Source organism: Phaenicophaeus curvirostris, chromosome 1 (assembly GCF_032191515.1).
Source record: "Phaenicophaeus curvirostris isolate KB17595 chromosome 1, BPBGC_Pcur_1.0, whole genome shotgun sequence".
In the NCBI taxonomy this organism is placed as follows: domain Eukaryota; kingdom Metazoa; phylum Chordata; class Aves; order Cuculiformes; family Cuculidae; genus Phaenicophaeus; species Phaenicophaeus curvirostris.
The window spans coordinates 157094347-157109554 of NC_091392.1; the positions used below are offsets into that span (position 1 = coordinate 157094347).

Below are 15208 nucleotides of genomic sequence, written 5' to 3' on the forward strand. Positions count from 1 at the left end.
CCGTAGTGCTCCATCTCATGCAGTTTCATCAACTTACTTGACTGGAGAGAGAATCATTGCCACCACAAGACTATATGGGATCAGCAGGTGGACCCATCCAGAACAGAGGAGCAATGTACCTTTCAAAAATCCAAATCTGTTTAGAGGCAGACCAGAGAGCACAACTGTTGCTGTAATGAACGTTACCATGCCTGTCTTCCAAGGTACAGTTTATTCAGTCTTTAATTATCTTAGCTGTGGAAGGCATCCAGGCTGCAGGAGTGCCTCTGGGAGCTTTGTTTCTTTGATGGGTCTTCCTTGGTTCTCACCTTTGTCAGCATAAAAAAGTCACATTTGGGAAGATCATATTAAACCCTTGCTTAGCATTCAAAAACAGCATTTAGCTTGCATAGGTAGTGCTTCTGGTTCTTATGACATCTTTGTAGATCTGGGACTAAATTAGAAAATAAACTCTGAGTTGCTTTGTCTTCCCTAGCATTGGGCTTGTTGAGTCAGCGTGAAATCCTCCTCTGGAGAAGGCAGATATGTGTTGAGAATTTTTTTCCCAAATAGGATGTGGTGAGAAAATCTTTTCTGAGTACCCTTATCTCCAATGCAGAGAGCTCCCTGAGACTATCAGACTCACCCAGAGAAGGATCTTCTCTATCAGGGAGAGCAAGAAGAGAAGTATGTGTTGATGCCTACAGCCATACTTTCCACTACTTCAGCAAGGCTCAGAGAAACCTCTTTGCATTTCAGCAGTGGAGAAATATATGAAGAGAAAATGCAAGCCACTATTTCCTGCATTAATAGAGTGTTCAATAGAAAAAGAGAAAGAGAAATCCACAATTTGATGTTTCTGCCCAGGCAGCTGGGGGTCGGGGGATGGTGGTGGGGTGTGTGTGAATTCACTGATTTTATGTTTGGTTTGGTTTTTTGCAGGAGAGGTTGTTGGAAGGGACCTTAAAGATCATCTAGTTCTAACACCCCTGACATGGACAGGGACACCTCCCACTAGATCAGGCTGCTCATGGCCTCATCCAACTTAGTCTTGAATATGAAATGGATAAATTCTAATCCCCTATTTTTTATCCTTTCTAACTGTTTGATACATTTAATTGGCTCCTGTCAGTGACTGGCTGAATTTGATTTATGATTTACATGTTTATAGCCACATAGACACTCTAGCTGTATTTGATTTTGAAGTATAAGCTAGAGATTGTGTCTTTTTAGAGAAACTTGAATCAATGCTCTCACCTTGCTCTCACAGATGGTATGAACTAATTTTGTTCTTCCTTTTTCTACTGTCTGCTATTTCTCCAGTCCAGACCTTCTTCCCCAATGTTTTCCGGCATACTTAAGCTTTTTCATGGTGATCTTTTTACTGGAAAAGATTTGTCTACCCTCTACTGGGAATTTGAATTATTGCAGCATCTGCAGAGCTGAGCTTCGGGAGCATGAGAGGCTGGAGAACCTCGGGCACAGCCTGGAATTATTGCAGGACAGACTTTCATAGTGTTCCCAGAAAACACTAGACCCCATTCCTGTCTATCCTCTTCCTCAATGAGATTCAGGTTTGCATTTAGCAAAAATATGGGGGCTATATTTGCTAGGATTTCATTATGGTCGAGGGACAGATGTAGATTTTCACTGGTGTTTGTTGGCCAGATACTGAGCTCGGACAAGTAAGTATAGCTGTATTAATCATGTTGAACAGAAGTGAGGATGGAAATCTAGAAGACATAAGAAAAATCTGCTTCTTAATGCCATTTTCCTTTCTGCCAGGGGAAAAAAAGGTGCCGACATCCATATCTGAAGGCAGAGCATGGACCACGGGATCTGCGTTACGGTGTGTTGGGAAGAGGCCTGACCCCAACTGTGACACGTTAGCTGAACCCATGTGCTCTCTCAGCATCATTATGAGTTGCAGCACCCTGCCTCTTGGGTGAGAGCAGCTTACTAGTTATGGAACCTACCTCTAAAATTTGCCTAACCTGCCTTGTGACACACACATTTTAGCCTGGAAAGTTTCCCTATATATTGCTAATATTTAATGTTAACCTTCAAATTAACAAATACTTGATAGAAACCTGTAAATGGGATGAATGCAGTTGATTTCTGGCTCCTGACTGAGATCATGAGCAGTGGTAGCCAACTAACTTTGGTGATAAAAAGCTGGTCCCCCAAAACCTTCTGTGAAGGAAAACAGAAGTGCTCCTTCCACAGATGAGGAGTGTGACACTGGGGATAAACCAGGGCATGAATAGTGCAGGCACTGCTCTAACTCAGCTTTTATCATTGAAGTGCTTCAACTAAGCAATGAACACTCCCTTGAAAATCCTACCCTAAGCCTAAAATGCACTTCGTAAAAGCTCTGGGCTGGAAACTGATCTCTTGCCTACCTGGCTGCTAATTTGCTTTGTGACCAGAGGCAAGTCACTTAACTCCATTCTGCCTTAGTTTCGTCACCTGTAAAAAAGGGATGATATATAAGTATCTCAGAGCTGCTTACTAGCAGAAAGTGAAATGCGGGGAAACGCCTGTAGGCAGGTGCTACTGCCTTGTCTGTTAAGATAACTTCCCATTGACAAAAAACATTATGAAGTGAAGGCAAAAGGGAATTTTCAAAAAGATGTATTGCTTGAAATTGTTGCACAGTGCATTTGTATGCCACTGTCTGCTAGGTCTTCTTCATTATTGCTGAGGCCATAAGTGACTGGGCCAGCCTGGCTCACTCAGTGGAAAATTGCCCCTTTGGGATCATTTTGGACTGGAAATAAATCCAGCTATAATGCTTCCCAGCTTTGTGCCAAGTCACCTCCTTTTTTTGCTCAGCTTAACACGTCTGTAACAAGAGCAAAGCGGGAGGCTTTACCTTGGATGCCCTTTGAGGCATCCTCAGAGAAGCTGTTTTCTAGCCCTGTCAGCTGCAGGACCAAGCCATCACTTTGCACAGTGGTTGTTACCATGAAAGTCCTTGAAATTTGGAGGAGAGATGTGAGAATATCACAGGATGCTCTTGCAGTAATAGCAAAATATCTTGTCATAGATCCACCAACAAGATATGGAACCTGCCAAATGCACGAGAATTGTCTTGAAAGCTCCCTGGGATGCAGCCAAGTAGCTAATGCCAATCATGAGCAAACAGGAACCACAAAGGTTTTAGCAGAACCATTAGAAGGCGCAGAATGAATTCCCTAATTTTTTATTTTTTTTTCAAAAAGCTGATGGGTCTTGAGCAACAGGTTGGATGCAGTGAAGAGAGAGGGAAGGATGTATCAAGTTTGCTAGTTTGGATAGCAGGGAACGTACTGGAAATACAATCAAATTTAATGAAAACACATGAAGGAATACGTCTCCAGGACCTATATCTTCTATCTTGCATTATTAGGGTTCAGTATGGCATCGTCTGCACAAAGCTGTATTTTTTTCTTCTTTGCAAAACCTTCTTTCACTATTTTACAAAGTAAAAGGAAAACTGTAAAGTAATTCCGAAAAACACCTTTCCCTTTTTTTAAAAAACAGAAGCTCAAAACTTTTTTTCCATGTAAGAGTGAAGAGCATCACTGGTACTATAGCTTCCAGGCGTCCAGCTATCTTTTGGTTTAGAAACCAGCAATATCAACCATCGTGAGGAGCAAAGAAACCAAGGAGACATCTGAGAAGATAAAATACCTTTTAATTCAGAGAGCTTTTAAGTTCTAGCAGTGATGAATTGAACATACTCTGCATTATAGTTGCCTGCAGCCTACCCAAGAAATCATGTTCCCTGTGTGTGTTTTAAAAAATCAGCGTTTGATCTTTAAATTTTATTTTGGAAAGACATTCAGCTCAGTGTTTATGAGCTTTACTTTTTCTCCTTTTGGGCCCCAGCGTCCAGCTCAGACTAAAAGCAGGAACATATTTTTTTCTCCTGCTTTAGAAGTGTCTGACTTGCTTTGCTATCCACCACAGCACCCAGTAGGCTCAAGCACCAAGTCAGCAAGACACCTTAGTCAAAAATACTGACCTTTTCTAGTCACTATTCAGAAAACAGGCCTTGAAATACACTTTCTTTAGGATAAATTTCTTTACCCTCCTAGACTTAATTCTGTGACCTTTACATTGGAGTGGCATCAGCTGGCACCACTGAATGCCCCAACTGTCACAAAATAAAAGGAAGCTGTGAGGGAACATACAAAATATTTTCCTTTACATCTCCTCTCCTTTTCTGCTGGCAGGGAAAGGCAAATACAGTTTGGGGCTGGTAGGAGTTGAATAGTGATGTGTCTGTTTGCTGCTTTCAAGTTTAAGTTCACTCACCCAGCATTCTCAGAGTACAAAACACGGACAAATGGAAGCAGTCATTCAACATTTATTCCACTAGTTTACCCTTATTAGCAAAACTACAACATCTACCTGAGGTCTAAATCACTCAGTGGAGAGCCTGGCACCACCCTCCGCTTCATGTGGTGGATCGCTACCATTACACTATACAGCCAATGCAGCAGCATCCCAACAGCACATACCATTACATCTCTCATCAATATCCAACACAGCCCAGGTCAAAATAGACCATTCTCTAGCCATTTTATCCATTCTCTCTACTAGCTGTTTGCCATGATATTAATTTTGGTCCTACATGCAGTCTGCTTCTCACTCTCTTCTTAGGTGTTCAGTATGACATGGAATTGCTTGAAAGGCAGATAGATAAAACCGGATTAGAAATAGAGTTTGCCATGTCTAAAAAGGCAGTCAGCAATTCCAAAATTTCCTCTTTGGTATCATCAGTGGTCTCACCCTCCTGAGAGATGTGAACCCTGTTTACCTCACAAAGTTATTCTCTTGGTCTCTCTATGGTACCTACAACTTGCTGGTAGGTACTTGAGTTGATATGGACAGTCTGTGCAGACAAACATCCTAGAGACTTTTGAAAGAAGTATGCTTACTGGAGCATAACTATGCTGTAAATTAGCCTGCAATAGTGTAGTAATTTATGTAGCTGTGTTGTCACACTGTGTACAGAGCTTGGAAAGTGTCTCCTGTTTACTGCAATTGAAGCACTTATCCTTGTTTCAGCAGTAAACTTAACAGCTGCTAAAAATAGATGCTATCGAGATGTCACCCTTCACAGTAAGCAAAAGGAATGAGTCAGATGAGATAATGATCTCTCAGTCCTGCAGAACACCTGAGCAGTCCTCGAGTGCTTTAAAAATGCCTGAGTTAGGGTTGACCTTTTGTCCTTTTTCAAATCCAGCCGTGCTTATGGAAGTCATGACTGTCCTTCTCCTGGAGGTTCTGGCCCAACCAGCAAATGACAGCTCTCAGAAACACTCCCTAATCTACTTCAGCACTTTAAAATCTGCTAATTTAGCCCAAACTAACTGAAGAGAGGTGGTGGATGAGCAGGTGAGATAGGAGAAGACAACCAAGCAATAGCTATGTTAAGGAAGAACACAAGAAGGATGTTGAGGCTCTGGAACGAGTCCAGAGAAGAGCAACAAAGCTGGTGAGGGGGCTGGAGAACAGGCCTTATGAGGAGCGGCTGAGAGAGCTGGGGTTGTTTAGCCTGGAGAAGAGGAGGCTGAGGGGAGACCTCATTGCTCTCTGCAACTACCTGAAAGGAGGTTGTAGAGAGGAGGGTGCTGGCCTCTTCTCCCAAGTGACAGGGGACAGGACAAGAGGGAATGGCCTCAAGCTCCGCCAGGGGAGATTTAGGCTGGACATTAGGAAAAAATTCTTTACAGAAAGGGTCATTGGGCACTGGAACAGGCTGTCCAGGGAGGTGGTTGAGTCACCTTCCCTGGAGGTGTTTAAGGTACGGGTGGACGAGGTGCTAAGGGGCATGATTTAGTGTTTGGTAGGAATGGTTGGACTCGATGATCCGGTGAGTCTCTTCCAATCTGGTTATTCTATGATTCTATGATTCTATGAAAGAGAGGAGAGGAGACACAAAGGTAGCCTCTCTCCAAGTCACTGAAACTGTGGGACTGCCAGTCTTTCTGTCAGAGACGGAAAGACTTGAATACTTCCATTTCACACCTTTTACCTTTAGCCACTCCATTTTATATTGCATATGTAGTTGTATTTTAAGAGCTTCTGTTCATTTGTGATAAGCTCAGCTTGGGCTTGAGAAGGAAGAGCTTCTGAGTGGAAGAATTAAAAGTGCTCTAAGAGCAGAGAAAGGATAATTTTTAATCCACTCCTTCAGATGTGTAAGCGGTAGACACATCTTGTGCTTTCATGTGTGTGGAAGAGGAAGGAAATTTATGCAGTACATTTGTACTTTTCACCCATGTCAGACAGCAGGGACGTAATGAATTTAGGTCAGAAAATATTTATTTATTGTAAATTATCTCGTATATTTGCGTAACTCGTGGATCTGAATCAAACATGCATATGTGAATCCAGGTAGTTTGACCATGAATGATCACCATCTAGTGGCAAAATTCAGGCTTTGACAACAATAGAGAAGAGGACAAACCAGAAAACAGGTCAAAAGGCCTGTGACACTGCTTCAAAAAGTTGTATCTGACGGCTGAACCTTTACCAAATAAAGTATTTTAGATATCCACAAGACATGTTAAAACACTTACAGTGCCATCGTTTGTCCTGTGTAGGTGCAGTACCTATGCAGCGCTGCCCATACTCAGGCTGCCCATAGGGTACAGTGCTAACCTGTGGGGGGTGCCCCGGCTTTGCCACCAGCACGCTGGCTGCTGACAACCAGCCCCCTGCCTTAGGCTCCCCAGCATGGTGGCAGCACAGCAGGACAAGCTCCGGCACCAGGGATGCTCCTGGGCACCACTTGTTTCACTAGCATCAATGTTGTTGGCAATGTGTGCCTAATCACAGAGCCTCATGGCCAAAAGGGACCTCCAGAGGTCATGCTCAGTGCCTGGCTGGCCCACTCCTGGGGACACCCAGTGGTGGAGATTCCTCCTGTCCTTTTCAGTGCTTCATCATCCATCCTGAGAGAAGGGCCATCCTGATATCCACCTTTAAGGGTTTTAAAGACCCTTCGGTTTTCTGTCTAGTTTGTTCCCCTTCAGTTGTTTCTCTGAGCGTTCTTGCCATACTGCTCTCATCTATGTTTTCCCTGAACAGCAGTATGGTGCTGCAGCTGAAAGAGTATCAAGGTTGCAAACGGTGTAAGGGCTGCTACACAAATATTGCACATTATATTTATTCATACATTCCAACATGGCACTTGGGGTTTTTTTACCACAGCAGAAGCTGTCAGCCCACTGGAACTGTCAGCTAATGTCCAGCCTGTGATTCACTGTAACACTACGTCTTTCTCTCTGCCAAACTGCTACCTAAATATTTTTTTCTCCTTTTGCATTTTTATGGTTCATTATTTCTACTTAAACATAGCACTTTGCACCTGTCACTGTCTAATGGTTGCAATTTGTCAATGTGAATTTGTCCTCTCAGCTTCATGTCATCTGCAAATATAATAACCAGACTTTATTTCATCATCCAATTTCATAATGAAAATACTGAATATCCCCAAACCCAGGACAGCCTGGTCAAATCCTCACTTAGTTGCTCCCACTACTCTGATAGTAAATTACAAGTATCTCCACTTCAAGTACAGCTCTGTAACCAGCAACAATAGTTTCCTCCAGACTGTTCCCTTAGTTTACACACAAGAGGATGGTCTCAGACAGTGTCAAAACTCCTTCTGGACTCAGGGTATACAACATCTTTATGCACGAGCCTGTTAATTTGTTGTAGTAGGAAATCAAAATGATCTAGAATTGTATATAGCTGATAGATCCATAGCTGGTACTCACCCATGTTGACCCTGTGTAGACTTATCATCTGATTGTTTATTTCACTATTTTTCTGAGATGAACATTAACGTGACTGTTAATTCCTTGTTCCTCCATTTTTTTCCTTATGTATATATCCTTATCTATCTACCTATTTCTTCATTTTTATATATATGTATCTCTCACTTTCTATATATCTCCTTGTATTCACCATCTATGTCCTCCTTTGGTACTGCTCTTATCCTTCCCTAGGCCAGCTCTGAGATTTCGCCATTCAGTTCATCAGTGCCCTATGCTGAAGTTTATCAGGTCCACCTCATTTGAAAACATCAGATTTATCTAGGTGCTTTCTAAGTAAGTAATTCACCAGTTTCAGCAACCATGACAATATCTGCTGCATTTCACTCAGGCTGTAATAAATTAAGCACTACATCAGTGACAACATTGAAATCAATGGAAGTTCTTCTCATGTCCAAACTAAGCTCTCTCAAAGTTTCTGTAATCAACCACAAAGCCTGGAGCAAGAGAAACCTGCACTTCCCAAATGTCTTTGGAAACAACCCGGTCAGGTGGTTTTAATTTCCACCTTCGAGGTGGCTTACAATCTTTTCTTTTCACTCCCCCTTCCTTTGGTTGCTAAGAGATCTATATATAAACCTGCACCCAAGGCAGGTTTTTGACAAGTGCTTTATTGCAGGGAGAGCGAGAAGCCAGCTGCAATTCTTGCTACCATACCAACACACCTGCCTTTGCAGGAGCTTACTGCACCAAAGCTATCCTAGGTTTTCTGGGATTTCTTCATAACTTTAATGCAATTTCTGACTTGGTCACCTTATTGTTGTTCCCAGGAAGCTGGACATATTTACTCCATGTGCACCTTGAAAGAGAGAGGATGGCCTGCTGGAAGTTACCTCCCATCATGACATAATGTAGTAGTAGGTTGCCACATGTGTGGATTGCAGCCAGTGGCCAAGAGATGATACAGGCAGAGTGGAGTTTCTTCTCCAATTGACAGATGACTGGACACAACCAAATTTCAACCCAAGCTACCCAAAAGATGTGGAAGGGAAGATTGCATATATAGAAGACCACTAAGAGGATGACAGCAAGTCTATAATCTTTTTGCTTGTAGCAAGCCCATATGTAGGGTCTGGTAGCCAAGGTACAGATGAGGAGCATATAGCACAGAGTCACTGTCAGCACAGAATCACAGAATCACAGAATAACCAGGTTGGAAGAGACCCACCGGATCACCGAGTCCAACCGTTCCTACCAAACACTAAACCATATCCCTCAGCACCTCGTCCACCCGTGCCTTAAACACCTCCAGGGAAGGTGACTCAACCACCTCCCTGGGCAGCCTGTTCCGCTGCCCGATGACCCTTTCTGTAAAGAATTTTTTCCTAACGTCTAGCCTAAACCTCCCCTGGCGGAGCTTGAGGCCATTCCCTCTTGTCCTGTCCCCTGTCACTTGGGAGAAGAGGCCAGCACCCTCCTGTCTACAACCTCCTTTCAGGTAGTTGTAGAGAGCAATGAGGTCACCCCTCAGCCTCCTCTTCTCCAGGCTAAACAACCCCAGCTCTCTCAGCCGCTCCTCATAAGGCCTGTTCTCCAGCCCTTCCACCAGCTTTGTTGCTCTTCTCTGGACTCTCTCCAGAGCCTCAACATCCTTCTTGTGGTGAGGGGCCCAGAACTGAACACAGTATTCGAGGAGCGGTCTCACCAGTGCCGAGTACAGAGGGAGGATAACCTCCCTGGACCTGCTGGTCACGCCGTTTCTGATACAAGCCAAGATGCCATTGGCCTTCTTGGCCACCTGGGCACACTGCTGGCTCATATTCAGTCGGCTGTCAACCAACACCCCCAGGTCCCTCTCCTCCAGGCAGCTTTCTAGACAGACTTCTCCTAGTCTGTAGCACTGCATAGGGTTGTTGTGCCCCAAGTGCAGGACCCGGCATTTGGCCTTGTTAAACCTCAAAGCAAGGACAAGAAGAAGGCCAGGACAGTCAACAGACACTTATACCAGCTGATTGTGCCCAGGTTTTCAGAGTTTTAAGGTCAAGGCATAAGGATCTGGTTTGCGCCTCTTTCGGGGAGATCAAGAAGTTGATGGGGCTAGCAGGTGCCAGTGAGATCACCCAAATGACTGTGCAAATCACCACTGTCCACCACTTCTCCTGGTTGTGGAAGAACTTCAGAGGGTGAACCATCACTACAGGAGGCGATCATAGAATCATAGAGTCATAGAATCATAGAATAGTTTGGGTTGAAAGGGACCTTAAAGATCATTTAGTTCCAACGTTGAGGATTCCAGAACTGGACACAGTACTCCAGATGAGGTCTCACAAGAGAGGAATAGAGGGGCAGAATCACCTCCCTTGACCTGCTGGCCACACTTCTTTCGATGCAGCCCAGGATACGGTTGGCCTTCTGGGCTGTGAGCGCACACTGCCAGCTCATGTCGAGTTTCTCATTGACTGGCACCTCCAAGTCCTTCTCTGCAGGGCTGCTCTCAATCACATCATCCCCCATCGTGTACTGAAAATGTGGATTGCCCTGACCCAGGTGCAGGACCTTGCACTTGGCCCTGTTGAACCGCATGAGGTTCTCAGAGGCCCACTTCTCCAGCCTGTCCAGGTTCCTCTGGATGACATCCCATCCTTCTGGTGTGGCAACTACACCACTTAGCTTGTCATCTGCAAAACTTGCTGAGGGTGCACTCAATCTTGCTGTCAATATCATTGATGAAGATATTAAACAGCACTGGTCCCAGTATGGACCTCTGAGGGGCACCACTAGTCACAGATCTCCATCTGGACTTTGAGCCATTGACCTCTACTCTCTGAATACGACCATCCAACCAGTTTCTTATCCACCGTACTGTCCACCCATCAAATCCATATCTCTCCAATTTAGAGAGGAGGATGTTGTGGGGGACTGTGTCAAAGGCTTTACAGAAGTCTAGTTAGATCACACCCATTGGTTTACCTGTGTCCACTGCTGTGGTCACCCCATCATAGAAAGCCACTAAATTTGGCATACAGGATTTGCCCCTGGTGAAGCCGTGCTGGCTGCCATTAATCACCTCCATGTCCTCCATGTGCTTTAGCACAGCTTCTAGGAAGTTCTGTTCCATGATCTTCCTAGGCACAGAGGTGAGGATGACAGGTCGGTAGTTCTCAAGGTTGTCTTTTCTGCCCTTTTTAAAAATGGGCACAGCATTACCCTGTGATGAAACAGGTGAGGAACAGATGGAAGCTGTTCAAGTTAAAGTGGAAGATGAAGTTTTTGAACTTGCACATGAATTCACTAAACATCCAGTGGTCCCCACTGCTGTAGTAGTGTATCAGGAAGGGAAGGTGGTGAGGTAGAGCTGGTCTATAAGCACCAGCTTCAGTGTGATCATAGGATAGTTTGGGTTGGAAAGGACCTTAAAGATCATACAGTTCCAACCCCTCTGCTGTGGGCAGGGACACATTCCCCTAGATCAGGCTGCCCAAGGCCCCGTCCAACCTGGCCTTGAACACCTCCAGGGATGGGGCAGCCATAGCTTCCCTGGGCAATCTGTGCCAGTGCCTCATCACCCTCATGGTGAAGAAATTCTTCCTTATGTCTAGTCTAAATCTGCCCCACTCCAGTTTATACCCATTCCCCCTAGTCCTATCACTACAAGCCTTTGTAAACAATCCCTCCCCAGCTTTCTTGTAGACCCCTTTCAGGTACTGAAAGGTTGCTATAAGGTGTCCTCAGAGCCTTCTCTTCTCCAAGCTGATGATAGTGCTGCTCTTCCAAGGCCTCATATTGAAGCTGTAAACACAAATTAAATGACTTTTCCTGGGAAGCCTGCCAGAAAGACAACGCTGTGCATAATGAGGAGGTATAGCCTTCAGATTTCAGTCACATGACTGTAGTTGGCAAAGTCATATTCGCTGTCTTGCCAGGTTTGGGGGTTAGCTAAGTTGTTGTTTGCTGTATTCATGTTTTCTCCCTAGTGCTTAAGGAAGACAGAAACACTTCTTCATTGATAGACCATCATGTAGGCTGTTAAAACCAACTAGTAACCAGGTCTTTACTTCCAACTTCCCAACAGTGAATCTGTTAAGGTGCCATTACTGAATCAGGAAAGGTCTTGCTGCTTTGGTGAGAATTACCCTGATCTAGAGGCCTTTTATCATATCTGCATAGAGGTAGATACAATTTTTTTTTAAAGTGCATATTTTCATTGAAGGGTCTGCACAGACACAATGAAGCTGTAATATAAGAGATTTCCAGCCCCACAGTGTGTGATCTGTGTTCCCTGTTTTACAAAGTTCACCTTTTTCTCTCAACAGATGTCAGGTGGAACAGAAGGACAAGATAGTTGTGTTGTTCTACTGACCAAAAGTATAGAGACAAATGTCCAGAACTGCTCCATAAAAGCTGTTTGCAGCCTTGTTCATCAAGTAGAAAACAGAGCAGGTGTTGAAATGTTTTCATATTCTTTTTTGATGCTGAAGTTGGTTAACATTTCTCTCTTTGCTCCTTGGAAATAACTGGTAGCAGAATATTTCATTCTTTCAATTCATTATCAAGATTGATGTTGCAAAAAATAGGTTATTTTTAGGCTTGTCATTAGCTGCTATGTAAATTTCTATCCCTGTAAAATTTTTAAATGATGTCTCACTTAGATATTCATCTTAGAAGTTTTCTGAAACATCAAAATAAATTCATCCAGTTTGGCAAAGCGGCCATTTGCAAGATATAATATGAGACTTGAGGACGATTCAAGGGAAGTAAAGAAAGCATAGTGTCTACAACAGAAAAAAAGGAGCCACTGGAGCACATGGCCAGTAACTACTAAAGCTGCATCCAGTGAGTGCATTTGTGTGAATACTTCTTTCTTTTAAAGTGGAGCAAACATTTTGATGGAAAAAATGAATAAATCTCTACTGAATTTTTTTCAGGAGCAATGTAACTTCGTATAGGATGATGCCCATCCTCTAATTCCTGTGGCCTGGATCTGATGAAAAAGGATCCTACTGAATCACCTCATCTATTTCTTGCTCCACTCTGAATTATCTTTATGTTGCTTCAACCCTCATTCACTTGTGGGATCTCACAGAGACAGGGCACAGGATTTGAATACAAATTTGTGTAGATTGTTTGCTTCAAACTTACTTAAAATACTTCGAAAAATGAAACTAGAGCTTGAGGAGACACATAGCAAACACTGACATTTGTTTTTAAAGAACAAAACAGCTTCAAATCTCTTCTCATGGCTGGTAACAGGGCAGGGAATGATTTGGATAAATCCAGTGGCTCTAATTCAGTTAAGAAGTAATGCAGTGATACTGTCATTCCCAAAAAAACTTGAAGTCTCTGGTGTGGTTAATGGTTAACCAGGTTAATAGCAAAGGCTCCATCCTGCAGTAGCAGGTTGTGGCATCCTGTCTGGCACTGGGAGCACCAGGGCTATGCACACCACAGGCCAGGCCACTCCCAAGCCCAACACTAGTAATGGAAACATGAAATAGGGACACGTATTGCAAGAAAGCAGAAGAGTTTGGAAGTCTAGATTCTAAACAGCCCTAAGATTACATCCAAACTAACAGGTTACCACAGGGACCAAAGAAAGGAGACAGCAAGTCTTTGTGGTTGGTCTTATTATTTTGCTGTCTGAATTACAAATAGAATTTAGACAAAACTTAAATCTAATTAAGGAACAGTTTGTACTGTGGCAGATTTTATCACACTAAGTAATTGGCCATAATGGGACTTCTGCAGCCCAAGCTGAGGGCAAATGATATATGCTGTAGACACATAATGAACTTTAAATAAATTATCCAAGAGCAGAACTTGTAATAAAAGGGAACTAGATTATTGAAACAGAAACTGTCTTTCCATCTTAATGGTGGAGTCACTGCTCTATTACATGGGATTCTTTACTGTAACCAATTGATTGGAGTCACTTTAAAAAATGTTGTGATTGCGTGCCTTTAATTGCAGTCACGTATAAGGGAAACTTGTCTGCTCCTGCATTGTGATAATTTAATTAGAGCCTGCTGGAAATAAAAGCCAAATGGCTGCAGCCATGGCAAAGTAACCTAATGCCTGTAATTGGACTATATTTCACACAGATGTGTAGCTAAATAAATTAAATAGGATTTGGCTTGCAGTGTTCAACTCTTCCACTGGCTCAGATTTAAGAGACACAAGTGATATATTTAGGGATGAAGATGTAAGCCTTCCTTCCCTTATCCTTTGTAATTCAGTGAGATATCTCCATGCAGAAAGAGGATGTGGATTTAATGTGCGTATTGGATGCATCCCAGGTAAGTTTAATTTGTTCCATGCTTCCATCATCCTTTAACACTTTAGTCATCTTGTTCCACTTTGCCCTGCCTCTATATTCACACATTTAAATCAAAATATGTATTTCACCTGTAAATCCTCAGTGCTATCTTCTGTCCTCTTTGTGGCTGGTTCCTTAAATACCCGACTCCAAGTGGCAGAGTTTGCTTTTAAATACCACAGGCTTGTGCAGTGAGACTGTCTAGGAAAGCCGTAGCAACCTTCTCAGGTTACTGGGCAGGTTGTGGGATGCTCTGCCTTCTTTCACAGGTATCTGCTGGACAAAGGTGATATGGGATCCATGGTGCTCAGCAAAACAGCTCTGACCCCTATCACCTTCCTGTAGTTTGTCTGTCATGTCCTTAATGATAGTCTGGATTCTGCTGCCTGCATGTGATGTGGGACCTACCCTGTGTTGCTTGCAAAATTAGGAGGGATGCCCTCTAACCTGCCCAGTTTGGCTGGAGCTGTTTATTATGGGAGCCTCAAGCCCTTGGTGAGGGATGAAGGCCAGCAGCACCGCTGCAGTGCCCTCCTGAGTCCTCCTGAGTGCTCTCTGGGTCCTAGCGCACAATATAAGAGAGGTGGGAAACAGGGGGAAAAGTGGGGGAGAGCAGGATTTCAAACTGGCAGGAGCTGTCCCACAGAGGGCTTGGTGGGTGCTGAGAGCTGACAACAAACCCTTGCCTCTCCAGGAGGGTGAATATATTTAATGCTCTCCAAACGGAGAGCTTGGTGGGACTAGCTGCCCCTTCTTCAGGGTGGGATCTGGATTTGAGAAGAGCAGGAATTTTGTAGCCAGGGTACAAGCAGGGTCTTGTGCCTGGGAGAGGTATCCAAGACCATGTGCTTGTGAAGAGAACCTATTTGGAGGGGAGCCTTACTAGAGAAAAATATTGTATGGCTCTGCCAGACAGCTAACCTGACCAGCTTTTTCTGCCGCCATGACTTGCCCGGAGGTCAGAGGAATGAAGAAACCTAAGGAGGAACTCAAACTACCCCTTTGCATGAGGTTTGAAAAACTACCCAGCCTGCTGTGTGATATGGAACATTTGACAGCCCCCCAAAATCCAGACAATAAAGCAGAAGAAAGACCAGCACTTCCTTGAATGCAATGGCCAATCCTCAAGAAGGAGCTAGCA

At 43.8% G+C, this 15208-nt stretch overlaps 1 pseudogene; it reads right to left on the minus strand.

Moving 5' to 3' along the window:
- Nucleotides 1-8534: 8534 nt before the first annotated feature.
- LOC138732495 (2-oxoglutarate receptor 1-like) lies at nt 8535-11715 on the minus strand (annotated as a pseudogene).
- Nucleotides 11716-15208: the final 3493 nt, after the last annotated feature.